Source organism: Platalea leucorodia (genome assembly GCF_965183815.1).
Source record: "Platalea leucorodia genome assembly, chromosome: Z".
NCBI classification, from domain to species: domain Eukaryota; kingdom Metazoa; phylum Chordata; class Aves; order Pelecaniformes; family Threskiornithidae; genus Platalea; species Platalea leucorodia.
This window is the reverse complement of record NC_138858.1, coordinates 13809533-13836433: the sequence shown is the minus strand read 5'-3', so window position 1 is coordinate 13836433 and position 26901 is coordinate 13809533.

Sequence of the window (26901 nt, the reverse complement as noted above, 5' to 3'; positions counted from 1 at the left end):
AGCAAGAAACAAGGTAGAGAGAAAAGTTTGTGATGGTGTCAGAGATAGATGTGTTCATGATTTGTGCAAGGGCTCAGTTCCACAGTGCCCAAACAAGCCTGGTGACGGTAGCCAGGTTCAGCCATGAGCCCAGATGGCCAGGCGAGTCCATAGAGATGAGGCAGGTCGGGGATCAGGCCAGGAGCTCAAGTTGAAGGCTCAGGGTCAGTGTCCAGGTCAGTGGGGTGCCTGGCCCGGTGCAGGAATGGCTGCAACACTGCTGCAGCATAGCTCAGGTGGGGGCCAAGTATGAGGCCCTCAGCTTAAAAGCCACTGCAGAGCGCAATGGAGGAAAGTGCCCACGGAGGCTTCTCAGAAGAGCTTTCTGGAAGAGCTGTCTTCAAAGTTACACACTTGCACCATTATTGAAGCTGACGCTGAGCCCAGGCAACCAAACCCCCATCCAGGGGGAAGGTAGAAGGGGTGTGCTTAGAGCTCTGGCAGCTTTATAAAAACATGCATTAGCTCAGAGCTAGAACTGTAGTGAAGTAATAAATATTTTGGGGGGGGGGGGGGGGGGGGGTGCGAAACTTTTTGTATTCCAGTGCCTACAGTATCTGGTTTTTATGTTCTCTATAGTCTAGATAGAGATTCAAATAGTACAATAACTCTAAACACCATTTGCTTTCTCCAGAAACAAGAAGATGGTGTGTTTGGAGAAGGGTAGACATTTTCTTACAGTTGGATTTACCCAATGCGTAGGGACTATAGCATCATTTATGGTATCTCCTTTCACACCACAATAAACAGAAAATTCCCATAGATGAGCTACACTCTGCATTCACAGTAGGAAGTCTTGTGCTCTGCTTCGTGTCAGCTATGAATGGGAAAGCTAGACTATAGGATCCTGGATCTTCCCTTTCACATGTTCGTTAACCAGCCATAAAGAAACACAACAGAATTTATAGCAGTTCATATGGGACTGTGTTTCTAATTCTGACTCATAAAGCCTTCAAAAAAATCACATCTATAAAACAAGAAAATACATATCTTTAATAAATTCTGGTTCTATCCTTCACTCAATTAGCATATACAGGACAATGACATGTTTAATGAATGATGAGTAATTCATTATGACATTTAAAGAAAAATGGTGTCTAAAAACAGCTTATATTTAAAATGTTCCGGCCTTACAAGAAGAATGTACTTGTCACCATAACACAGTGGAATTATTCTCTTAAGTAAATTGAAATAATATATTTGGTCTTTTGAAATGTCTTTGGGTGATCAGAGCTCTCTTCTGACTTAATGTTACAGAAGATTTTCTTACACTTATTCTGCTTTAACATATTAAAACTGTATTTGGTCCGCATTAAATAAGAACAGAGCTTTAAAATCCCACTGTCATCACTTCGTAAATAATTATGTGGCTATTCATCAGCAGTCTTGACCTAGTCTTACAGAATATCACTAATGCAATTCTTCCTTCATGCTGCCTGCTGTCCTGAGGTCAGTAAGACTGTTTCCAGAACAACATTCTGTTCCAGTATCTTGCAAGTCAGTCAAGGCTAGATTATGATGGGAGAATAAAAAGGTTGGAGTCTTTCTTAGCAGTCTACATGTGTAGGTGATTAATCTTTTTTCATTACAGTTAGAAAACACCTGATGTTTCTGTTACACAAGAATAAAATCAAAATATGTCTATAAGGCAGAAATATTCTGGAGGTTTCAAAATTTTTTTTAAGTTTACAAAATGTGTGTCTCTTTTTATATTATGTTTAAGTAGAAATAATATGTAAATGTGTGTAGTTCAAAAGAGTCCTTTATCTTTGTACTTTGCTGTGCAAACTGGGATCTTGTTGCTTTAGTCACTCTGTTCTATTTTAAGATTATGTCACCTGCTAGAGGTAGAACAGTGAAACTAGATTAGTAGTGGCTGCTTTAACTTGATGAGACAGTTTAAATGAAATTTAAAACATAGATCCACTTTTCTGTTATGCTTCTAAAGATGAAAAACGTATTTATCTCTTCATATTCACTGTCCCTGTGCATGAGATTTGAATGTATGGTCAAAGGTAGCATTTGATATTGAGTTATGTAAGACTCCTGTTTATGCAAATCTTAAATTTACAAGACCTCCTGAGTGTGGTGAGCATATATGCCCTGATTTCCATAGGAATACCTCTAATTAGAGGTATGCTAACCTGTAAGTGTTTTTCTGCAGTCTTCTCTGTGTTCCTATTCCCCCTCATGCAAGTAACAATCAAAGGTTTTTGATCATTGTCTTTCATTGTCTAACTAACTCACTCCAGTCTACAGTGATGAAATAACATCTTCTCATTTCAAAGTACAAAAAGTCTTTGATTTTGCTTTTGTCAATTAGGACAGAAAACTTCAAAGTGTGACTTCATAATCTTTATAAACTCTTTCAGATAAAGCTAATCTCTGTGGGGATCTGGACCAGCATGATCAAGATCAGATTTATTCTGTATTACAGCAGTAACAAGAAAAAGGCCCTTTCTAAAGAAAAAAAAAAAGGCCCTTTCTAAAGCAATTGCAAATACCTACTGATTGCTGCCATCTTCTAAACTCACAATCAGATTTGACGTGAGCTTAATCAGCAGCAACCCTTGCCCTGTCTGCAACTGTTCCTCTTTTCTGTGTGTAAGCATGAAGTGTGCCAGTTTCCAGTTTTATTGTGTCAGGAAAAGAGAGTGATACATAAAGGACTGCTAAACAATGATCTAAGAAGAATGTCATGACTTTATGAACACTTCATATGTTTAGCCCGTGAAGTGCAATTATTACAGATTAGGTTTTAAGAATTTATTGTGAGTGTGCATTCATCAAGCTTTACAGGAACTGTGAGAAGAATAAACCTGAAGACAATTAAGTGTTTTCGGAAATTAACATCTTCCAACTAAGCATTTGAGGATCATGTTTACTTTATAGTAATGCACTTCCAGGATTCTGTCAGAGTGACATAGTTGTATAGTCAAGTCTGGGAATAAAATAAGAAAAAAGAGCACTAAATAAAAAAAAACTTTTTTGGATTAAGAAATGGGCAGGGTGCACTTGTCAGGTGGTGTTCTCACTGGAACAGTCTCAGATCCTGGGGAGGTATCTGAAAGCAGTTGAGGCCTTCCCTGGCTCTCAGGGAATGATGGGGCTTAGAGAAAGCAAGTGTGTAAATGGACTTTTTAGGATGGGGCAATCCAAGAGAGAATGCATTGCTGTAAAGAAGCTGTCTAGTCACGGCTCACCAAAACCATTGCTTTTAGAGGATGCAGGTGCTGTCTCAATGCCTAAGAGGAAAAGCTGAAGCCATGGGAAAACTTATTTACCTTTCCCCTGAAATCAAGGTGTCCTCCTGTAGTTGAGCATACTGTTTTTGCTAACCTGATAACACTGGTTTTGTTTTTGTTTTGTTAACACCATTTTGTTTTTGTTAACCCAGGCTGCTATTTGCCAGTTTTTATTTATTTGCTTAGTTTTGATACATAATAATTTTGGAGGAATGCCTTGATAATTACATTTGCTATTTGCTATCTGCTATCCCAGTAGCTCAGGACTTGAATTTCTTGATTAAATCCTTCTCTATCAAAATCTCTTTAGTAATCACTACTGCACATCTTTGCAAAATATCGTGTCTAGGTTTTGTACTCCAGAAAGTAAATTAGGCACCAGTTTCCCTAAGGAGTTTATGATTCCACCAGGCCTAGAACCTGTTCCTTGTATTTGGTTACAGATGTGTTGGTTCCAAACTCACCAGGCTGGGGCTTATGTATGCCTCTCTGCTGCCTGACCTCCCACTGCTGATGCTGGCGGTTAATGCTTATTGAGACAGCTGCTTCATCCTTTGGGATCTAAGCTGTTTAGAGGTGCTTAGGCACCTCCGGAGTTCATCAGCTCTGTCCAAACAGCATGGGGGCCTTTAGGCATGTCGTGGTTGAGCTCCAGCCAGCAACTAAGCACCACACAGCCGCTCACTCACTTCCCCTCGGTGGGATGGGGGAGAGAATCGGAAGAGTAAAAGTGAGAAAACTCCTGGGTTGAGATAAAGACAGTTTAATAGGTAAAGCAAAAGCTGTCCTAGAAATCTTGCATTACTGCTATCAACATCCACCTAGCACTTGCCTCCCTTGTACAAGATGTGCTTCATGATCTCAGCAAGTAAGCCTGTTGTATAGGGCACCCTACTTACTGCCTTAAATGTCCACATTTGATTTTGTTGTGTCAGCTTGCTGTCAACAAGCCGATACATGTGAAACTGGAAAAGGACGAGATGCAGGCTGGCTGAATGCAAGGTCAGGCAGTTTCCATATTTCTGTGGCTCTGAGACAGTATTGCTCAGCAATGCAAAAATTGCTCCCTGTCCATTTCACAGAGAACACACCAGAACTGTAGAATGATGGCAACACTGAGGTCACACTAGCATCTGTGGATAGACCACATCATTCTTCAGGTGTCGGACTATTAGTAATGGGATACTAATTTCAGGATGTGGAAGGCCCTGGGTTCCACGGAGGCAGCATGACCAGCTGGGACAGAGGTTTTCTTGAGAAATACATAACTTCAGCTATTCTGTGGAGAAGTCTTGACAGCATTGCATCATACTCTGGTAACTTACAAGCTACTCTAAGCAATTCATGTTCAGCTTTTGCAAAACACGGTGATTCAGGTATTTCAAGACTTCAGAGTCTCCCTGTAGACTGTGATGTTAACTTGTTCCCATGTGGAGATTTACAGTCAAGACATGAATGTTCTGACCTAGATTCTCACTGCTTATGCTTAGCTCTGCTATCATATGGTATGTTCCCCTATTCTGATGACAGCTTATCAGATATCTACTGGATGCACTGGCAGGTAGTTTAAGGCCTCCTGGTATTGTCCATAAAACCAACTTAATACAAGCCTGGATAAAGTTATTGGAAGGCAGCTGAATACTTTGCAGTCCATGAAAGGACAGTAAAGAGCAATGGCCCTTGCTGTTTGTGTCTCCAGGCCCACATCTAAGCTGTTGCCAAGCCTGAAACTGACTTTGGTTACAAAGCAAGCAGTCTGTGAGGAAAAGATCTTACTTAAGTTTTGCAGCACCATGACTGTTCTTGCCTTTTCTTTTACCTGGTCTTCAGACTCTAAATCTACTCCTTTCACCCCTTGTAAACTCTTCTTCTTTCATTCTCCTCCTCATCCCCATATTTTCATAGCTACAGACAGCAAAGAGGCTGAGCCAGCCAGCCAGCACAGACTTTGCTGCCCTCACATAAGAAATGTTAGTGGACATATTGGGTGTAGGTGTCAAGGTGTTGGCATCAGGAGGCTGGAGGGGTGGCCTCTATGAGAAGAGGTCAGGGTCTGCCCTGTGCTGCACACAGCTGGTTCCAGCTGGATCCACAATGGACCCACCATAGGACACAGCTGAGCCCATCAGCAAAGCCGGTGGCACCTCTGTGAAAGCCTGTTTAAGAAAGGGTAAAACACTGCATGGCAATGTGAGGAGTGAGGAAAAAAAGTGTGAGAAATTTCTGTATGAGCTCAGAAAATGCTCTCCCAAGGCACAGTCTAATGGGGCACACAGGACATTTGCTGTACCTGAGTGACATTTTGCCTCCAATAGCTTGTGCCAGCAGGGTTTTTCCTCTTTTTTTTTTTTTCTGTAAGTCTTTTTTATGCTGCCCAGACTTTTCCTGCTTGCATGTTGCTTTTCTGTCAAGGGTAAATGAGCAGCTTCCATAAAAGCTGACACTCAGTAGAGACCCAAGAATGACATCCGTGTTTCCCCTTTTGCAGTCCTTATGTTATGTAACCCAGTTCTGCTGCCCTGTACTTTCTTCCTCTGCTGTTTCTAGCTGGTGCTGCCCTATCTTTTATAGGACACTGTAGGCCTGCCTTTAATTCAGCTCATGATGCACTCACCTGAAGCCAGGACTCCCTTTGCTGGGCAGTGATAATAGTGTTTGACTGAAGAGATTATGCCTGCAAACTGGAATGCCTTACAAGAAAAGACGGCATGATATGACAGGGTCCCTGGCCTCCATCTGAAATAATTCTTTGGAAAAAGCATGGGGCAAGGCTGCCAGTCCTTGTTGATCTCATCAGACTCCTCCATTTGGCCAGAGCATCTCTGACAGCCTTGCATGTGTCTACTTGCTAGCACACATGGTTTTCCTTAGTGGCTCAAAGCACATTCAGCATGCATTGCAATGGAGGTTTCGCTGTAAGAGCATGAGTAGGCATGGCACTGAGCTTCTGTCCTGATTCAGGACTGTGCCCCATCCTTTGTGGTATCCTTAGGGACTCCTTCTAGAGCCATGATCTATTGCACTGTCTTGGGATCTCTGTCCTCTCTATTAGGTGATAGTAAAACAGGCTCACTGGAGCTCTGCTCCTTTTCATGTTTGGCTAAATTTTGTCAGACAGATCATTCCAGAGGGAAGGGGATTTCTTTGTATGTGGGCCAGCTAACAGGCTGGGTGGAGGCCAATAGGCTCAATAGCATCAGTATTCCTTGCCAGAAGGAGGAAGGGGTGTCCCAGCTGGATGGATTTAGCTGGTAATTGTATCTCACTGTTTCTGAATTGTATAAGCTCAATAGCATTGATATTCCTTGCCAGAAGGAGAAACGGGTATCCTAGCTGGGTGGATTTAGTGGGTAATCATATCTCACTGTTTCTGAATTGTAAACCTAGATGAGTTGATGGCTAGGGAAGATTTTGTTGGAACAGTGGTGTACCATGGTACAAGAATACCAACAGCTGTGTGAATAGAAGTTTTGCCACTACTCTCTGAGGAGATATCTATGGTGTATCTTGAGGGCCCTTTTTATTCTTCTCCATCATATTATGGTGATGAATTCATGCACAGTTACAGGCTCTGTAGTTCTCCCCAAAGTGAGGACCTCTAACAAGAGCTCTCCCTCCTCATTCCTCTTCCAGTTGTCCCTGTCCTCAGATTTGTGATCGTCATAGTTTCTTTACTTTTGTCTTGCACTCGTGTCCAGTCCATTTGTGGCATATAGGCAGTGATATCCATGTAGTAGGTGGCATTTTCAAAAACTTTATCCTACCTGCACAAACATCTTAAATAAAAGAAGGAAGGTTCTGTACTCCCTCTGGATTCATTGTCTTTCGTTGCCTTTGCCTCAAGCCCTGAAATGATGTATTGCAGCATCTTCTCCATTGTGCAGGAGGATGCTGTGAAAAGTATAGTAGGCATTGGGCACTCAAGAGATTTCACTGCTTGGTGCTCTCAGGGAGTGTCTTGAATGTGCAGAAACTTGCCTCTCTTCTGAATGTGACTGCCAGAAACCCTCTGGTACTTCAGATGTAGAAAAAGACTGGGCATCCTCCATTGCTTACAGAATTTCTACTCTTGCTGGCAGTACAAAATGTTCCCTTTTTACATAATTATGAAACTCTCTTGTGTTTATACATAAGCAAAGAATTAGATACTTTTTGACAATAAGCAGCAGGCCTACCCACTCTATAGATTGTTTTACTGCTCTTCTTTCTTCTTTTTTTCTTAAATGAAAACTTTACCCAGTCCCTCTGTAAGCTTCCATTTTAGCCTGACAGGTCATTAATCTTTCTGCTGTGGTCTGGAAAACATCCCCAGACTCGTTCCCAGATGTTTTGTTCACTTTCTTACCCAAAATGTGCACCCCGTTGGTGAATCTAAAATTTTAACCCAATCATGGATACTTTTTTTCACAGTGCCATTATAAACTGCATGTTTTCCAGATCACTTGCAAACTCAGTGTATAAATAGCTTCACTAAATCATGAAATTTACCAATTTGAATTTTCCCAGTTTGTCTGCTAAATTTTTCCATCACCACCGCTACCACCACACAAACACTTACTGGTTTTGTTTTCATGTTAGTTTGTGTGTCTGCAGGGAGTAGGAGAGGTAATGAGCTTGTATTGGAGAACCAAGACTACTTTTAATGAAGGCACATGTGTTTGCTAAGGAGGTCCATTGGAGCAAGATCATAGCCCCGATTTTGAAAACCTCTCAAGCTTTCATTCAGACAGTAGCTGTTTCGCTATGCGCAACATGGGCTCTACAAGATTTCTGCATGCCATAACGTGGGCCACAAACATTCACTTCTTAGAAGTCTGAAGTAAAAAGTCTAGTTGTTTGTCCATGATATAAGAAGCATGTTCTTCTAGCAACTGGAAATGCTGATATCATGTTAAAAAAGGAAAGCCTTTTTTTTTAAAAAATACTTGACTCTTATTTGTGCTGCTTATTACTTTGATATACTTCCCTGGACCTTCGGAAGAATTGAAACTACTTTAGAATGCTTTAAGATATCCTCATCTCCTCCATCACAGCACCTCTGCTTGGTTAAAGGCTTTTAGAAAGCTGTACGTTCCAAGTAATTTGTAAATGATATATGACATGCTATTCCATTCCATCTTTTTGGTTGCTGTAGCAACATCACACTAAACTACGCATTAGTCAGTAGTCCAGGCCAGCAACTGTCTTGTTTCTAAAGCATGGTTTACACATTATGAAGACTATTAGAAACAAATGCTAAAACAGATAATTGACTATGTAAGCAGTTCCAGTAGAAGAATGTGCATAAGAAAGCATTACATTGATTGGTTTAGAAATGAATCTGTGTATTAATCTCCATACATAAATATTCCAAATTTCCCTCACCTCTTCGTTGTCCATGCAAGTACATATACCATTTTTTATATGCATGCAACGAGGAAAAAAACATACTTCAAAGGTAGGTAAAAACTGAGAACTAGAAGTTTTTTATGATGACCTATGTATCCCTGTCCTGTATCTGCAATACTCAGTCATATGATGTTGCTGGATTTGCCATCGTCTTTTTGTTTCTGTATGTAATACGATGACACAGATTTTATGAAAATTAAGTAGAGAGATTATACCTGAAAAACAGCTATCAAAACATCCTTCCCATGAGAACTAACATGAGATATTAGGGAACACTGGTCAGGACACTGAAAATAAAATTTCAATGTTTAAATAAGTTTTAGATGAGGAATAATGTGTTTTAAATTCTGGTATGAGCAAAAAGGAAACGCTTTTTATATGTAAAGCTGTGAATTTATTTTTATTATAATAAAAGAGTGTAATCAAAGGTTTCTTACTAATCCAGATCTAATTGTTATAGAAAAATAAAATAAAGAACACAATTTCAGAAAAAGTCTCAAAATAATAATACAATGAAAATTGTTGTACACATGATTACTAGTATCTAACTCTTTTTCTCTGCGCATCCTTTTGCTGCCTATGCCTCATAAGGTCAACATGCTAGTCTGCCTCAAGCAGAAAGGAAGGGGGAGCATTGCAGCAAGCCATCAGTGCTCCAAGTCTTTAACTGAGAGGGGTTAAATGTTGATGCTGGCTGGGGTTACTTGCTCTTCTTCACTGGGAGGAATATGATATTGGTGTTCATGGTTTCTTCATCCCCTTCTTTAGGATACACTTTGAGCCATTTTTATATGTTTGCTCATGTTCTGCACCTTGCTATTTATTCATTGGTCTGCCAGTTTACATTACATGCAAGGTTACTCTGCTTGGTGGGTTTTACATATTTTGGATATTGTGCTTTGTTACCTTCATTTTGCTCACCTCAGTGTAGGCATTCTTTAACTGGCCATTGGTGAGTTGTTTATAGCCCTTGGATTTCTTGTGTCAGCTTGTTCCCCTTTTCTTATCAACCCATGCCTGAACTCCCTTGCAGTGAATCCTATGTCCTCTTTCTCAAGGCTTCTGCTGTCAGTCCAGGTTTGTATTCCTCTACACTGGATCATTATGCCATTATTAAATATTTCATCATATGAGAATAACTACATGTTACTACTGTATGTAAAAAAATATGGTTATGCCATACAAAAAAGAGACGTAAAAGTAAGATAAATTAGAAAAATTATTACTACACCTAAACAAGCCCCACAAAAAGGTGCAGGCAGGCAAAGAAAAGTTCAAAGTAAGCCTGACAAGCCTCGGTCCTGTGGACTTGCAAAGTCAGTTCAGTCTGCAGCTCGTCACTAGCAATGGCAATAATGTGTTTACAGGGCCACAGGGCTATAGTAGAAGACAGCTATAATTTTGGAGAAAAATTGAATTGAATTTGAGGTACAGTTTGATCCTGGACCACTGTATGACAAGCGTCAAGGTGCTGTGATTTAAGATATCTGTAAACACAATTAAAGAAATGGGAAGTCTCACATTAAATCAATACTAGAAAACCAAATACCGATAATTTGAAGTGACATTAATTTTTCAGTTTGCTTGCCAAGTAAATGCAAGATAGCTATGGCAGTTATTGAAAGTGTTGCCATTCTTGAAAAAAAAGAATTGAAGCTGTTGTTCACTTAGTAAACCTTTACATAAATAATCCCTCCATAGTTAGCTTTTGTGAATTACAGTTCATCAGAATGAGAAAAAAGTTGATTTGACCATAAAATAGAAAAGAACTTAGTTAGCTTAAAAAGTTGCTTGAAATTCCACTCTAATTAGCAAATACTTACAGTTTTACTTTCAAGGATGACCCTGAATGTGTTGATATGGGTGCAGCATTCATGTGGTTTGTTCCCTCATTTCTGAGTAATTGTTCTCTTTTCTTGGATCACATTTTTCCTCCTGTTTGAAGGTGTATCCCTACATACTATGCTAGAATTATTCCAATTAAAGTTGGCACAAGTGGCAGTGAGATCAGGGGGATATTCTTGGTCTTCTGTCAGACGCTGTGATTTTGTTGTCTTTAATCATGCAAGTTCTCCATGCATTCCATTTCATGGAAAACCTGTTAATTTGAGTTTTGTGGGGGTTTTATATTCTGCCCAATGAAGCAGAAAGCTACTGGCGGGAAGTCAGATGTACTATGTGTATCTTCAGCTAAAGCTAAAGTCAGTGAGATTTCTCTGTATATACTGGCCTGAATGTAGACAATGCAGAGCAAAAGAAGATATTGAAGTGTACATGTGGTTGGTATAGCAGGTAAAATAACTCAGTATTTAACTTAGAGAACTGCTTGCCATATTTTTATTGCTGGTCCTTGTTAGAAATAATGGCTCAGATGAGCTTTTGTCTAACCAGTTAGAGAAAGTGCAGTGATTTACAAAAGAAAAATGTATGTGAATATTTTTTCCCACATATTATTCTCAAGTGGCTGATTAAAACCAGAGTAAGTTCAGTATTGCAGATTCTTTACACGTTAATTACAAAGTTTAGTTGACTTAATTGCCTATGCTTACCAACTGCTGGTGTCATTTCTGTATCCTGCTTCTCCCAATGGAGAAATCATGAGCTAGCATTCACAGACACTGAAAATATTAAACTAAAAATGAGAAGTAAATCAAGTCAATGCTTTGCACTATAAAAGGGAAAAATGAAGACACGAAAGTCTTTTGTTTTGGAATTTGTTTTATTTTCTGATTCAAGCTGGAGATCTTTTTCAGGATTCATGGAATATTTTAGTACTGAATTTGGTGTTTGGCATTAAAAGTGAATCCTGGCAATGTCACAGAAGGAATAAGTCTAATTAATAAAGAGTTTCATCTTGGGTCTGAAGAAATTGAATATACATGTTCACTGTATATATTCCTAGTAAATTTTTTTCCTATTTCATCTTGAGTTGCCATTTTTGATTCTCAGTAACACTGATTTTGACAGCAATAGTTACTGCAGACAGTTTTGCAAGTTATGTAAGTAGTCTTACAGGCAACTGAGGCTTCTTGCAGTGTCACTGTTGGAGTATATGTCTGAGCTCCACTTGGTGCAGCCACTATTCTGGTGTAAGAGTACTTCAAAGCCAACACTTCTTTTGTCAGAAGCAGTTGTAATATTTAGCTTAATTGGAAAGAGAGTGGGCAAAAAGGAGAATCTGTATTCTTAATACAGAACTAGGAAATAAATATTATTCACTGTTTAAATGTACTATTAATAAATAACAGTTGTTTTCTTGGGAAAAAGGATGTTAAGCAAACTCAAAGACATTTTAAAGATGTGTTCATTTCAGCCAAGCAATATCATAATTAAACTTTTCCTCATTCAAATCTTCTTCTTAATCTAAGATCAGATATCCTAATCCTGCGTCACACCAATCTTAATTATAAGTATTTTAGACAGTAACCATATTTTCCTGGTAATCTCATTATTAAGTATCAGTATAATTAAGCAGAATAGAAGAAGATAACTATTTAAATTATGATTTGGAATGTCAGAGAGTTACCAGGGACCAATTAATTTGCTTTAGGCAAGATAATAAAGAATTTTCACTAGATTTCATAATTAACATGCTACTGAAATTAAAAATAAGATCCAGCAAGTTGGAGATTATTGCAAGCTTCTGGAAGGTACCAGGAAGAAGCAGATAGAAGTTACAGTGCAAAGCACTGTATGTGTCTAGCAGGGTATGTTACCTTCAGATAGGAAGAATCTTCTGAACTATCTCCTGTGAGATTTCCAGGTGTCTGTAGGTGCCTAGTGTGGCACTTCGGCAAAATGAAAGCATATAAATCCATCATTTGCAAACTCTATCAGGTACTGGTATTTTGATTTTGAAAGTTCCCTAGCTGTTTAAGCTTAAGCTTCTGCACATGTGCCGTTGGTGTAGCTAGAAAGACTGGCTCTACTCAGCATGCTGAAAAGATGCCTAATTCATACCAACTGTATAGCTCCTCTTTTCCCGGTTATAAAATACATTCTTTATTTAGGAGTGCTCCTGACCCAAAGTAATTCCTTATCTATCCTTAAAGTTTGCAGGTCAAATGTTGGATCCTGTATGCAGAAGCATAACAATAATAGAGCACAATTCTCCTCCCTCACATACCAGACTCCTTGGGCTCTTCCTGTGGCAGCCCCAGCTGCCTCGCTAGCCCGTTGCTGGAGACCTCTTCTTGCTGGGCAGCATTAACAACAAGAGCTGTTGGAGGAGCATGATCCATGTCTGCATCCATCTGCTGAGGCTCTGTTGCCCTGCCTTTGCTGCAGCTCTTCCTCTACCATGCACAACCTGTAATACAGTGGAACAAAATCAACACTTGGGATCTAAAGTCCACAAAACTTTTGGACAAGTGGAAACTGAAATTTATTATCCAGGCCAAAGCCTAATTAATACTTTCCTCTTCAAGACTGTGTGAGATTTGCTTTGTCAGCCAACAAAAGCTCTTAGTTTCATTGGTATTTAAGAAGTGATTGTTATTTAATTGAAGCTCAGTTCCATATTCTGTATCAGTAGGTCCTAGTTCATCTCATATTTATAACCTTGTTTAAATAAAACCAAGGTTAACAGGATACTGATAGAGATTTTCCAAGGATTTTAGGAAGATAAGACATCTAATGACTTGAGTATTTTGTCTCTATTGCCTTCTTTATTTTTAAGTAACCTTTTTTCTCTTAGCAGCTTGCCCATGTTTTTTGCTCTTCTTTTCTGTATGAATCATAGAATCATAGAATGCTTTGGGATGGAAGGGACCTTTAAAGGCCATCTAGTCCAACGCCCCTGCAATGGGCAGGGACATCTTCAACAAGATCAGGTTGCTCAGAGCCCCGTCCAACCTGACCTTGAGTGTTTCCAAGGATGGGGAATCTACCACCTCTCTGGGCAACCTGTGCCAGTGTTTCACCACCCTCATCATGAAAAATCTTTTCATTGTGTTTAGTCTAAATCTACCCTCCTTTAGTTTAAAACCATTACCCCTTGTCCTGTTGCAGCAGGCCTTGCTAAAAAGTCTGTCCCCGTCTTTCTTGTAGGCCCCCTTTAAGTATTGAAAGGCCGCAGTAAGGTCTCCCCGCAGCCTTCTCTTCTCCAGGCTGAACAACCCCAGCTCTCTCAGCCTTTCCTCATAGCAGAGGTGGTCCATCCCTCTGATCATTTTTGTGGCCTCCTCTGGCCCTGCTCCAACAGGTCCATGTCCTTCCTGTGCTGAGGGCCCCAGAGCTGGACGCAGCACTGCAGGTGGGGTCTCACCAGAGCAGAATAGAGGGGCAGAATCACCTCCCTCGACCTGCTGGCCACGCTGCTCTTAATGAAGCCCAGAATAAGGTTGGCTTTCTGGGCTGTGAGAGCACATTGCCAGCTCATGTCCAGCTTTTCATCTATCAGTACCCCCAAGTCCTTCTCGGCAGGGCTGCTCTCAACCCCTTCATCCCCCAGCCTGTATTCATATGGGGGGTTGCCCCAATGCAGGTGCAGGACCTTGCACTTGGCCTTGTTGAACTTCAGTATGCCAGCTGTCCATATAGAAAACAAAAATGTTGAAAGTTTGTATGTCATGGTAATAAAACTGAAATACGTTATTGCAAGCTCATTCTTTCATAGGTATTTTATGTGGTATCATGTTCACCTGTTTGGCAAATGTCTAGATTCAGGGCTGAAAGAGTTCCTGCATTAAAACAGTATTCCTCTGCATAAAATAGTCTTCAGGGATTTTTTGAGAAAAAATGGATTTAGCTGGATGGATCAAAGTGTTTGTGACCAAGTCACAGAATGTAGCATAAAACTTACAGGAAATCTTTTGGAAATTAAAAAAACCAACAATTATTACCCATAATAATACATTCCACTTTTTTGACAGAACATTTTTCAGCCCTGTGCTTTAGGCAGCAGTTGTCTTTTCTGTTGTGGGAAAGGCTGAAGGTTTGCACTTACAGCACAGAATTCTCTGCTGCTGAAATTCACTTTTTCATGGCATTTTTATGCTATGATCAGTCTCAGTTCTGAGTTTCAAGTATGCTTTTATCTACATCTACTTTCTAGAAGACTTTCCTAGCTTATTTTCTTGCTAGTTTTCCTCATAGCTTCCTTAATTTGATCTGCAGTTTTGCTTTCAGCTTTGTGTTTGTCTACGTGGTCTTTCTTAGCCAATAGGGCATTAGAATAACCAAGACAACCTGGTAGTTTCTTCTCTTTCTTACCTTGTTGATTTGCATTATCTTGTGACGGAGCAGAGGTGCTTGCTTTACTCTAAAGGGGCTCAGATTGGTGAGAGCAGACGGCCAAATGTTTTGTGACTGAGCAGGGTTTCGCTGCTTTCGTAGAGTCACAGCAGTAACAGAAAATACTTTCTTTGTTACCTCATGGCTGCAGAATTTATTGTAAATGTGCTTTACAGTGATGTTGTACGTAAATCTGAGGGCTTCTTTTCCTGGATGCGTAAATCATTAACAGAACAGTATGTGTGGTCAGCAGTCAGCTTACGTTCTAAGTAAATAGTGCTTACTTTTATCTAGGGTATGTGGTTACAGCAAAGCATAAAACTGGTAAAGGTTCAAATTCGGCAATACCTCATCTCTAGCTGCAAAACTGATATCTGGAATTTTATATTTTGTATGTGCAGTAATTGTTCAAAATATAAATACTTCTTTTCCTTATAGACAAATCCAGTGACTGAAAAGCAGCTTGTGCATAGAATCGACTTAAACTAATCTTCTTTTCCTGCTTCACCCTCTTCTCCTGGAGTCAGTCCACTCAGGCCATTTATTCCCTTAAAGAGAATTTAAGCAGCTTGTCCTCACCCTTGAGGCAATACAGTCTCACTGCAGTTACTCATACAACGCCTCCCTAACCTATGGCTCCACTCTCCCCCTCTTTTGTGCTCTCATGTATCAAGGTTATTGTTCTGTACCTATTTCTATCAAATGCATTTAGGTCAACATAAACTTTGTTTTTCCTCTACTTCCTCAGTATAAAAAACATTTGAGGGACGAATTAATACTTGATCTGGCTGGGACAGGCAGAGAAGTCTTGAACTGAATCTGAGTTTTGTGATATTCAGGTTTACTTCTTTCACAGAGGCTTTTATGGAAGAATCAGTCTCCCCATTCTTGGCTTCCAAGAATACTTTTATCGATACTTATTACTCCTAGAAGTTCTTCCAAACTGCTTCCTAATTTGTGATTTTCTGCTTGATCCTTCTTAGCTTATAAGGCATTAGCCACAGGAATGCATCTTAATCTGAAATTTGAAAAATAGCATGTAAAAATGAAATATTATACAAATTATTCTTATCAGTAGCTTGTTTAAGAATATTATGTAGTGCAAAAATAGTTTGCATTAGTTCATCTAAATCCTTGAAAATCATCTAACTATACATCATCTTAAAAATAGACTGAAAAAAGGTAGTAAAGCAAATATTTTTCGAAAGGAAAGGTGATGTTTTTGCTTCATCTTTCTTTTTTTTTATGCAGGAAGCAACATACAAGATTTGCTGTACAAGCTTTTATCGTGAAATAACCTTCCAAGTTTTATTTTCAACTGTATTCAATGTATTTCAGTCACTGTGCCCTCATAGAAAATGGAAATAACAGTAATTTCTGTACAGTTTACGAAGTTTGAGAGAAATTATGAAGCTATTGTGAAATTTGGCAGGGGAAATTATAAGTTGCTCTGACTATTTTTTTGTATTAGAATTACCTCAGTGGAGTTGAAATCAGCTGTTTACTATAAGGGATGTACAATGTCTCAGCTCATTTATATAAATAGCTCCTTATTGACCTGAATAAGGGGAAGCACCTGAAAAATTATACCAGCTGATGCTACAAGTTCTTCTAGAGTCTTTCCAGAAAATGTAGAGTAAACAACTGCAACCAAAGAATGGAAAGAACAAACATGTAGATACTGGCATTCAAAAATGGAGCAGCTAAGTGTGTCAAGAGAGGAATCCCAAGGACTGACATGGAGTAAAAGGAATGTTTTACATTAAGTTTGAGCTTGTTAAGCTGTGGGACGAATTGCATAGCTAGCTAAGATGAAACAGTCCTGGGACAAAAAGTTGTGAATTATATTAAAAGGTCTGATATTTTCTTCTAGTTCTGTTCTTTTCATGCCATCTGAGTACAGAAGATGTGTTTAGACTCCCTGTGTGAAGCTGAAATGGTTTTGCATGTAGATCTGTCCAAAGAGAGGGTCTGTCCCACCTGTTGGGATGCCTTGGAGGTCAACAGTGTTCCCAGGAACACACAGCTGGAGGGCTCCGTTTTGTCAGAGCCCCTCCCGCAGCCCATAGGCAGGGCAAGCAAAGCTGTATCCGTTCAGGACGGACAGAGGTGAAGAACAAAAGGGACCCAGCTCAGCAGTCAGGTGAAGGGAGGACTCAACCAGCACCAAGATACCCACTTTGTACAGAATATTTTGAATTGTTAAATAGGGAATGCTGTGTGATTGTGCAAAGTGCCAGGGATTATCTTTACATTGCATTGAACAGTGTCTTACAAATCAGAAAAGACTAAGTCAGATTTAGATTACTTTTTTGTTCAAGTGAGATTCTAATTAGCTTCAGGAGAGTTTTCTCCTTCATTCAAATTAGCTCTGGGATCTTAAAAGTTTATTTGTTAAGACAGTGGGGAAACACTAAGAATTTGCATTTGGATTTTCATTTCAGCTGTTAAAACACAAAAAAAGGAGATTATTATTCTTATCTTCAAATCACTTTAATAACTGAAGGTACTACTGGAGCCCTGCTGCATTACCATTTTAGAATCCTTCTGAGCCCATTTCCAGACTGTTTCCACATAAACAGCATGGGTTTATTTAAAATAAAGATGTTACATTTCCCATGATCTAGAATATGTTCTGAGTCAGAGTGCAACTTTTTTAGTTTCTCTCAAGTATTCACAAGCTACTTATATACACATGTTGCCTGAGAAAAAGGACACTGCACTCCCCTTACAAGTAAAAGAATCCATCAGCACCAGCAAAAATTGCAAGGCTTATACCACATAAGCACAACCAAAAAAAAAAAAAAAAAAAAACAAACCAAACGTGGCAAAGCCTATGAGAATCTCAAAACCTTATTGTATCTTCTGTTGCTGAGGAAAGGCAAGATGCTGCCTTTTCTCTAAACATAAAATGTTATCGTATCCCTCCTTGAGGAAGTAGCTTCAGTCTCTTGCCACAGTAAATAGTGTATGTGCTCCTAGGGCCATGGGTAGCTATCTTGAGCCTTAGGATCTTAGGGACTGAGAACAATGAACTGATAGTTATTGATACAACTGCATTCATTTCTAACAGTTTTAAACCTAAACATTTGTTGTCTAGTGATTTTATTTAACAGGCAGACAATCTTTCTCTAATAGGCTCCATTCTTCCAATGCAGTTCAGTTTAGTGAAATGCTAATCCTACCCATAAACTGTCTCTTATTCTACAGCTGTTGGTTTAAATGAGCACCTGCGGAATATCTCTATCTGTGGGGAAGGGGACCGTAGCATTAAAAGGAATGGACTAGACCTGGAAACCTGCAGCTGTTATGAAAATAACAATGAAAAATGAATTCCCACCTATACTAATCTCTTTCATCTGAAACAATAGGCAGCTGCATCAAGTTAAGCTCTTTCTAATCTTGCCAATTTCAAGAAGTACTTTTTCTGTAAGTATGAAATGTTCTTGGACCATTTCTTTTGCACACAATGTTTGAATAGGTGTTGTTTTAGCAGTGAGTTGCCATTTTTTTGTGCCTGCTTATTCTTGTGTAATTTTTGGAGTGTTGATCCCAAATTGGCTAGGGAAGGCTGATACTATTATATTAGTGAAAATGTAAAGTCCTTTTCTGAATCCATAATGAAATCCCTAATTTCAAGACTGTTTCATTGTCAGCCATTTCTCCTGAGATCATGAGAGCCCCCAGGCTGGTTCACATTCTGTGTTGAAGTCCTCGTACTGTTTACCCTACCTCCCTACTGTTTCTTTGCAGTGAAGTAGGTTTCTAACTGCATCCATACACACAAGATATGAAGAGAGGGTTGATCAAAATGCGCAAGGTAACAAGGCTGATAGTTAAGTGTCAAAATAAGACTTGGTAATTATCTGACATATTTTCTATTTTTAATATTTTGGTGGGTTTTTACATCTGTTCACTGTTGCAGTTGACAGTTCTATGGGAGCTGATGAGATTTCTTTTCTTTTATATAATTCATTCCAGAAAAAATAATCAAAATTATTGTTTTAAGTTGAGACTGCTATGAAGAAACAGCAGTAGCTTACTAGGGTTCATTTTCGTGATCCATTTGAATTTTGTTTCCTTTTGTAGAAATATAAATGTTCATATTAAGTTGCTGCTGACATACCCTTTTTATGTAGGTCAAGTGCATTTTTCTTTTTCCATGATTGTTGGTACTTAGCCAATGTGACTGAAGGAACTGCAGTTTTTGTTTTACACTATTTTCATTTGCTTCTAAGAGGCAGAAAGGGCCACAGACATCATAGAACGAATATACTGTTACTGCATCAGAAGGTCAGCCTAAAATTAAGATGAGCGCTCCAAGAGAGTAAAAGTTTTGGATTACAACCAGACAGTGACAGTAGGACAGTAGAGCTATAAACAGAAAGGAAGATATGGGCCTGCATTTTCCTGATGGCAGTCTTCCAGTACCTGCAGGGAAGTTATTGAGAAGATGAGGGCAGGCTCTTGCTGCAGTCCATGGTAGGAGGACAAAAGACAACAGGCATATATTGATAAAAGAGAGGTTCTAACTGAATATTGGGTAGTATTCGTTCACCCTAAGGACAGTCAAGCAGTGGAACATGTTGCCCCAGAGATATCACGCAGTATCTATCCTTGGAGATTTTCAAGCTATGAATGGATAAGCCCAGAACAATCCAGTCTGGTCTCATAGGTGACTGCTTTCAGCAGAGGATGGATTAGAGATCCCCCAAGCTCCCTTCCAACCTGAATTATTCTTTGATTCTGTGGTTCTGTGCTGTTCTACTTAACCTTAATAGGTGCCATGAAATTTAGGTGACCTTGCTGGGTCTTTCTACTGCTTTTGTTTTCCATTTTTAGTGCATTTCTTATAATCTGCTTCCATACAGACACATTGTCTCTTTGTGTGCAGCATTTCCTGAATTTAATGATTTCTGTGTGCATAACCCACACAGTTACATCTGCTTCTTGAATTCTTCACTAGCAGTGCCCCCAATAAGAAGTAAAACTTCAGTAGCTTGTACTTAACTGGTCTTTTTAGTCTTGGCAGTAAGATTTACCTGCCACATCTAGCTCAGTGTAATTAACACATGCAGGAGAATATGTGGATACTGTGGTTCCTAACCATAAACCTTGAGGGTTTGTTTGCTGCATACCAGTTAGCTCCAAATGTTCACAGCGTTTCATGGAGTTCTAAACAAACATGTTGTATTTGGATTTCCACTTTCCTAACTTAAACAGCTGTTGTACATCTAGACTTAAGGTCAACTAGCTTTTTTGGCTTTCTTACTTGTATTCAGGCAAATACCATTGGTTTGTTCTTCAAGACTGTTTTTAGAACATTTCTTTTGAATAGAAAGTTAAACAAATATATGCTTCTGCATGTCTTAATTTGACAAACACATATAGTTGGCTAATTTCATTCTCCAAGGATGGTGACTCCACAAGCTCTCCTATGCAAACTTCCACTATTTAATACGCAGCTTGTGAAATATCAGTTGAATTGCTGAGTGATTGATTTCTCTGTAAAATATTTGCATAAGACAAGTTGCTTTGTCCCTTTTCCCCTACAACTGTCTTCTCTTCTTCCTCAGCCTCCCCTCCCTTCTGCATGCATGAGAGGAGACAGGCAGACACGTGAGAGGAGACAGAAGTTTTCCTTTTAGCTCTGTCTTCCATAATTCTCCTGACTACTACAGCATGTCTTCTCTCTTCTTTCTCTGCAGGGGTCTACTCTTGATCCTCTTTCATTGTCCCTCCACATCTTATTCTGCATCTCATCTGAATTGACAGGATGTTCCCCAGGGGTCAGTACTGGCTCCAGTCTTGTTCCGCTTCTTCATCAGTGACCTGGAGGAAGGGACAGAGTGCACCCTCAGCAAATCTGCTGGTGATACAAAACTGGGAGGAGTGGCTGATGGTACACCAGAAGGCTGTGCTGCCATTCAGTGAGACCTGGACAGGTTACAGAGTTGGGTGGAGAGGAACCTAATGAAGTTCAACAAAGGCAACGGCAGGGTCCTGCACCTAGGGAGGAATAACCCCATGCACCAGTACAGGTTAGGGGTTGACCTGCCAGAAAGCAGCTCTGTGGAGAAGGACCTGGGAGTCCTGGTGGACAACAGGTTAACCATGAGCCAGTAATGTGCCCTTGCCATTGAGAAGGCCAAGAAGGCCAATCAATGGTGTCCTGAGGTGCATTAGGAAAAGTGGGGCCAGCAGGTCAACGGAGGTTATCCTCCCCCTCTACTCTGCCCTGGTGAGGCCACATCTGGAGTACTGTGTCCAGTTCTGGGCTCCCCAGTTCAAGACAGACAAGAAACTACTGGAGGGAGACCTGTGGAGGGCTATGAAGATTATCTCTCTTATGAAGAAAGGCTGAGAGAGCTGGGTCTGTTTAGCCTGGAGAAGAGGAGTTTGAGAGGGGATCTTATCAATGCTTACAAATATCTCAAGGGTGGGTGTCAGGAGGATGGGGCCAGGCTCTTTTCAGTGGTGCCCAGTGACAGGATAAGGGGCAACGGGCACAAATGGAAACACAGGAAGTTCCATCTGAATATGAGGAAAAACTTCTTTACTTTGAGGGTGTCAGAGCACTGGAACAGGCTACCCAGAGAGATTGTGGAGTCTCCTTCTCTGGAGATACTCTAAACCCGTCTGGACACAATCCTCTGCAGCCTGCTGTAGGTGAACCTGCTTTAGCAGCGGGGCTGGACTAGATGATGTCCAGAGGTCCCTTCTAACCCCAACCATTCTGTGATTCTGTCAGCCTGTGACAACTCCATCTATTTTCTCTGTGGTTTTTACCCATGAATCTACATCTCCAAACCTTTCCTTTTGCCTTTTGTGCAAACAAAGATATTGGCCTGTCTCTCTGACATTTCTTTGTGAATTTGTCACCAGAAGAGCAAGCTAGACAGGGCCTGAGGACAGTTCCTGATCAGTCACCCAAATCCTTTGTTTCTCACGTTCTTCTTTAACTACTGTAGAAGACTGAACCACTCTGCCAGTTAAGCAGCAAATCACTTTTCACATCTGAATTCAGATCCAGCCTGTCTTGCACATTCCTTTGCGTTGCTATTCTGAAATATTGTGCTTCCTGCCCACCAGATCTCTTCATGTATTTTACATTAAGCAGCCACTGTACAATAAACAGAAAATTTGGGCAAGGAGCAAGCAAACCTCATTCCTTCCCAACCAAGTACCCTAAACACTAAGCTATAGTCACATTCTGTCCTGGTTATCTTTCTTCTGTCCCTGTAACTCTTGCATTCATAGCCAGAATGGAAACAAGAGGGGTAGAGGACAATTCTAGCCCAGATTACTCTATGGCATAAGAAATAAGAGATTTGGGATTTAATTTCGCTAGGATAATTTAACTTATGCCTCCTGGTTTCTAGGCAAATGATGGAACAGGTCTATTTTTATCCAAATGAGGCAATAATTTGTAGTCCACATGTCCTTGCCCTGTTTGCTCAGGTGGCAACCCATAAAAGAGAACTGCATGCTCAGAGTGAACACATACACTGTTACAGACTTAGCAGAAAAATAAAATTAAAATTGCTCTAAAATTACAAAATAATCAATGGAGATTTTTATATGTGAAACTGCTCTTGGTTTACTAAGGAAGTGAGGCTAACTGATCTCACAATCTATAGACCTCATTCCTTCCAATATTGTATTATCCTGTTGCCCAGTATAAATCATATTTAAGAGAGGGTAGAATTCTCAAAGATAATGGAAACACAATTTTTCTGAAAATTGTCAAATGAATGGAAAAGAGAAGCCCTAATTAGCGTTCCTCCTCATGTGGAAGGAACACTGTTCAGAATTTAGTTAACATTGTGTTCCATTTGGCAAAAGCCTGTTAGAGCATCAGCATATGCATGCTGGGCATTCCAGCCAACTCATGTAGAAGCCACCCCATCGGCATAAATTTATCTTCAGCCCAGCCATAGCCTTTCAGTGTCTTGGCCAATGGAGTATCATAGAGGATGTCAGGAAGGAGGGAGCTGGTATTACAGTGGCAGGGTGAAACAGATTCTTAGAAAATCAGGCTTTATCAGTTCCACTGCTCATGGAAAAACATGGGCTTTTTACAGGCTGGTCTCAGCTTTAATCATGTGTTATTGCCATGTTTTAGAATTTAACTCCTGTGACTCTGTATTGCAAATCCCTTCCTGAAAGAGCTTTTGTTTTCAGAAAATTACAGTCTTACTGTATTCAAGGGCACAAAGTATTAGCAGTGGCCAAGAAGTGTTTGATGCAACTGAGGGTATAAGCAATAAGCAATGTCTCTAAGCCACTTATCACACCCTGGCACCATCAATATAGGTCAACACCACTGTGTAGAATGGAACTACTTGAAAATAATTGTGTTTTATATCAGCTGTCTGTGATTCAAACCTCATCTTCTGACTTGAGAAGAAGGATGGTTGTCCTGGTTTCGGCTGGGATAATTTTCTTCCTAGTAGCTGGTATAGTGCTGTGGTTTGGATTTAGTATGAGAATGATATTGATAACACACTGATGTTTTAGTTGTTGCTCAGTAATGCTTATACTAAGTCAAGGACTTTTCAGCTTCCCCTGCTCTGCCAGGTGCACAAGAAGCTGGGAGGGGGCACAGCCAGGACAGCTGACCCAGACTGGCCCAGGGGCTGTTCCATACCATATGCCATCATGCTCAGTATATAAGCTGGGGGGAGTGGGCCGGGGGGCAGTGATCGCTGCTCGAGGACGGGCTGGGCATCGGTTGGCGGGTGGTGAGTAATTGCATTGTGCATTACTTGTTTTGTATATTCTTTTATCATTATTATTGTTATTATTTTCTCTTCTTTTGCTCTCTTTATCTCAACCCATGGGTTTTACTGTTTTTTTCCTGATTCCCTCCCCCATCCCACCGGGGGAAGGAGGGTGAGCGAGTGGCTATGTGGTACTTAGTTGCCAACTGGGGTTGCCGACCACGACAATGGTACATAAATCATTACAAAAACCAGGATGAGTATTCTCTTCCTCTGTGCTGCCATAGTCATAGCTGGCACAGAGCCCGTCTCCTCAATTCACAATGTCCTCAGTCAGGTACTCCACCCAGACTTCATAACCTAATACTACTTTCATCATATAAGTAGGAGGCTTTGCTGGGTTTTTAATGTCAGACATAGTTGTATAAGTAGAGCTGCAGGGAAAACACAGACCTGTGTATTTTGTAGATGCTAAAAAGAACAGACTCATGTTCCTCAGTAATGAGAAGTGTGCTGTCACTCTGAGGTTTTTGTAAAGTGATAATCATTAAAATATTCTGGGATGTAATTTCAGTGCAATCACTGAAAATGTCACTCAAATAGAAATGCCAGGCATATAATTCTTGTTAAGGTTTACCAACCTGAATGCTAATAATGGAGGGACAGAAAAAAATATCAGGAAAAGCCAAAGCTTTTATTTTCCATGCAGTTAGCCAAACAGAAACAGATGAACTTTCTGAAGAATGACAGTTTGTTCCCAGGTTGAGAATTTATATGACTTATTTAATGGTTTGGCTGTAAAGTCAAAAATAAAGTGGTTTGTAAAGGAATTCAGTCATTGGCTGCTGCTTTTGTTATGAACACAATTCCTCTAAAAAGGAATCAGATTTTGACTAATGGAAAACTATCATATAAAAGAAAATAAAGAGACATTCGGATTGGAACCAGAATTTCCCGAACCTCAGTGCCAGTTCTTATACATATTCACCAGTGGAAAATGAGCATAGCGGAGCTCTAACGCAAAGTTCTTCTCAGAGGTGGCCTCATAATCACTCCCTTTCTCAATGAATGTAATTAGTTACATATTTTAGCTTCGTTTTTCAAGTGTTGTCCTAAAGGGTTAGACAGTCTTAAGTTTAAAGCACCTGGAGTGCTGTATCCAGTTCAGGGCTCCCTAGTAGAAAAAAAGACATGGGTATACTGGAGTGAGTCCAGCAAAGACTACTAAGGTAATTAAGGGGCTGCAGCATCTCTCCCATGAGGAGAGGCTGAGAGAGCTGGGACTGTTCGTCCAGGAGAAGAGAAGGCTCAGGGGAATTTCATCAATGGCTGTAAATACCTGGTGGGGGAAGTAAAGAAGATGGAGCCAGGCTTTTCTCAGTGGCATCCAGGGAAAGGACAAGAAGCAATGAGCACAAACTGAAGTATAGGCATGTTGTGGTTTAACCCAGCAGGCAGCTAAACGCCACACAGCCGTTCGCTCACTGCCCCCCAGTGGGACAGGGCAGAGAATGGGAAAAAAGGTAAAACTCATGGGTTGGGATAAAGACAATTTAATAGGACAGAAAAAGAAGGGAAAATAATAATAATGATAAAAGTATATACAAAACAAATGATGCACAATGCAGTTGCTCACTAGCCGCTGACTGATGCCCAGCCAGTGTCTGAGCAGCGGTCCTGCCCACCCCCTGCCCCAGCTAACTCCCCCCAGGTTTTTTGTTCAGCACAACATCATACGGTATGGAACAGCCCCTTGGCCAGTCTGGGCCAGTCTGGGTCAGCTGTCCTGGCTGTGCCCCCTCCCAGCTTCTTGTGCACCTCCAGCCTCCTCTCTGGCAGGGCAGTATGAGAAGCTGAAAAGTCCTTGACTTAGTGTAAGCACTGCTCAGCAACACCTAAAACATCAGTGTGTTATCAACATTATTCTCATCCTAAATCCAAAACACAGCACTACACCAGCTACTAGGAAAATTAACTTTATCCCAGCCAAAACCAGGACAAGGAAAATCCCCTTAAACAAAAGAAAAAACTTATTTACTGTGACGGCAGTCAAACGGTGCAAAGGGTTGCCCAGAGAGGTTGTGGAATTGCTGTCCTTGCAGATATTCAAAACCCAACTGGGCGTGACCCTAGGCAACCTGCTGTAGTTGACCCTGCTTTGAGCAGTGGGGTGGGACTAGAAAATCTCTGAATGTCTTCCAACCTCATCCATTCTGTGATTCCTTGAAAAGTTTACTAAAATTCCTGCCACTTGGATTTTTTTTTAAATATTTACAAGAAAATCACTACTAGAAATAATTCTGCTCATGAAGAATCCCTTCAATCTAAAGTCCTCAAAATATCTTGGAAACATTAATTTCATTCAACATGGAAATTATAAGTGCAGTTAAAAAGGTACACATCTCAGTGAGATTTAGTGTCTGCCCATTTTGCAGGTGAGCAAGAGACGTCCAGGATGTCAGAGACTAAGCTATTGGCAGGGCTGGGAGCAGAACTCTGGAGCTGAGTTCTGATTCTCTCTCTTTGTCAGGAGAACATACACCTGCTTTCTGATACTCATTTAAGTCTTCCCCACCTCTTGGATGGTACCTGGAAGGCTTGATGTCCTCCATGATTCTCTGCCCTTGAAATTTTTTTTCCTCCTCTTATCCAGACTTGTGCTCCAGAACCTATGCTTTCACTGAGGAAAGTAAAAATAGTATCAGGCCTTACACAGCAGCAGCAAGCCTCTAAACTGAGAGACAGGTTTTAAAGCCTTTGAAGCAATGGAGATTCCTACCAATTTCACTTGCAGACAGCCTGGAGAAATGCCTCTGATTTTAACCGTTGCCCCCTGTATTTCTGCAGAGTTTTTTAAGATAATGATATTACTGGTGCTAGCGGTGCTTTCTCTTGATTGTTTACAGATCCAATTGATGCATTTAGCCCATAATCTAGAGTATTTGCCCTGTCATGGTATCAAAAGCACAAACTATTTCCTGTCCTTTTTAGTTTCTAGTAATGGATTGATTATATATAAGTATTTAATTCACTGAGTGGCCAAAATGCATTAATTCAGTGAAATAAAATTGATTTCATCATAGTGTATACTAGTGAATTTAATTCCATAGCAAAACTGACCTTGAGAAGCTGCTACTAAGCCTTCAGATTCCTTCAGGAAAATCCTTGCTTCCTGAAGAATTTGAGCAAAAATTGTGTCAAATCAGGAATCACTACATAACATTTTTCAATAATTCACATCCATTTAGTGTGCTACTGTTTTAAGACTCCAC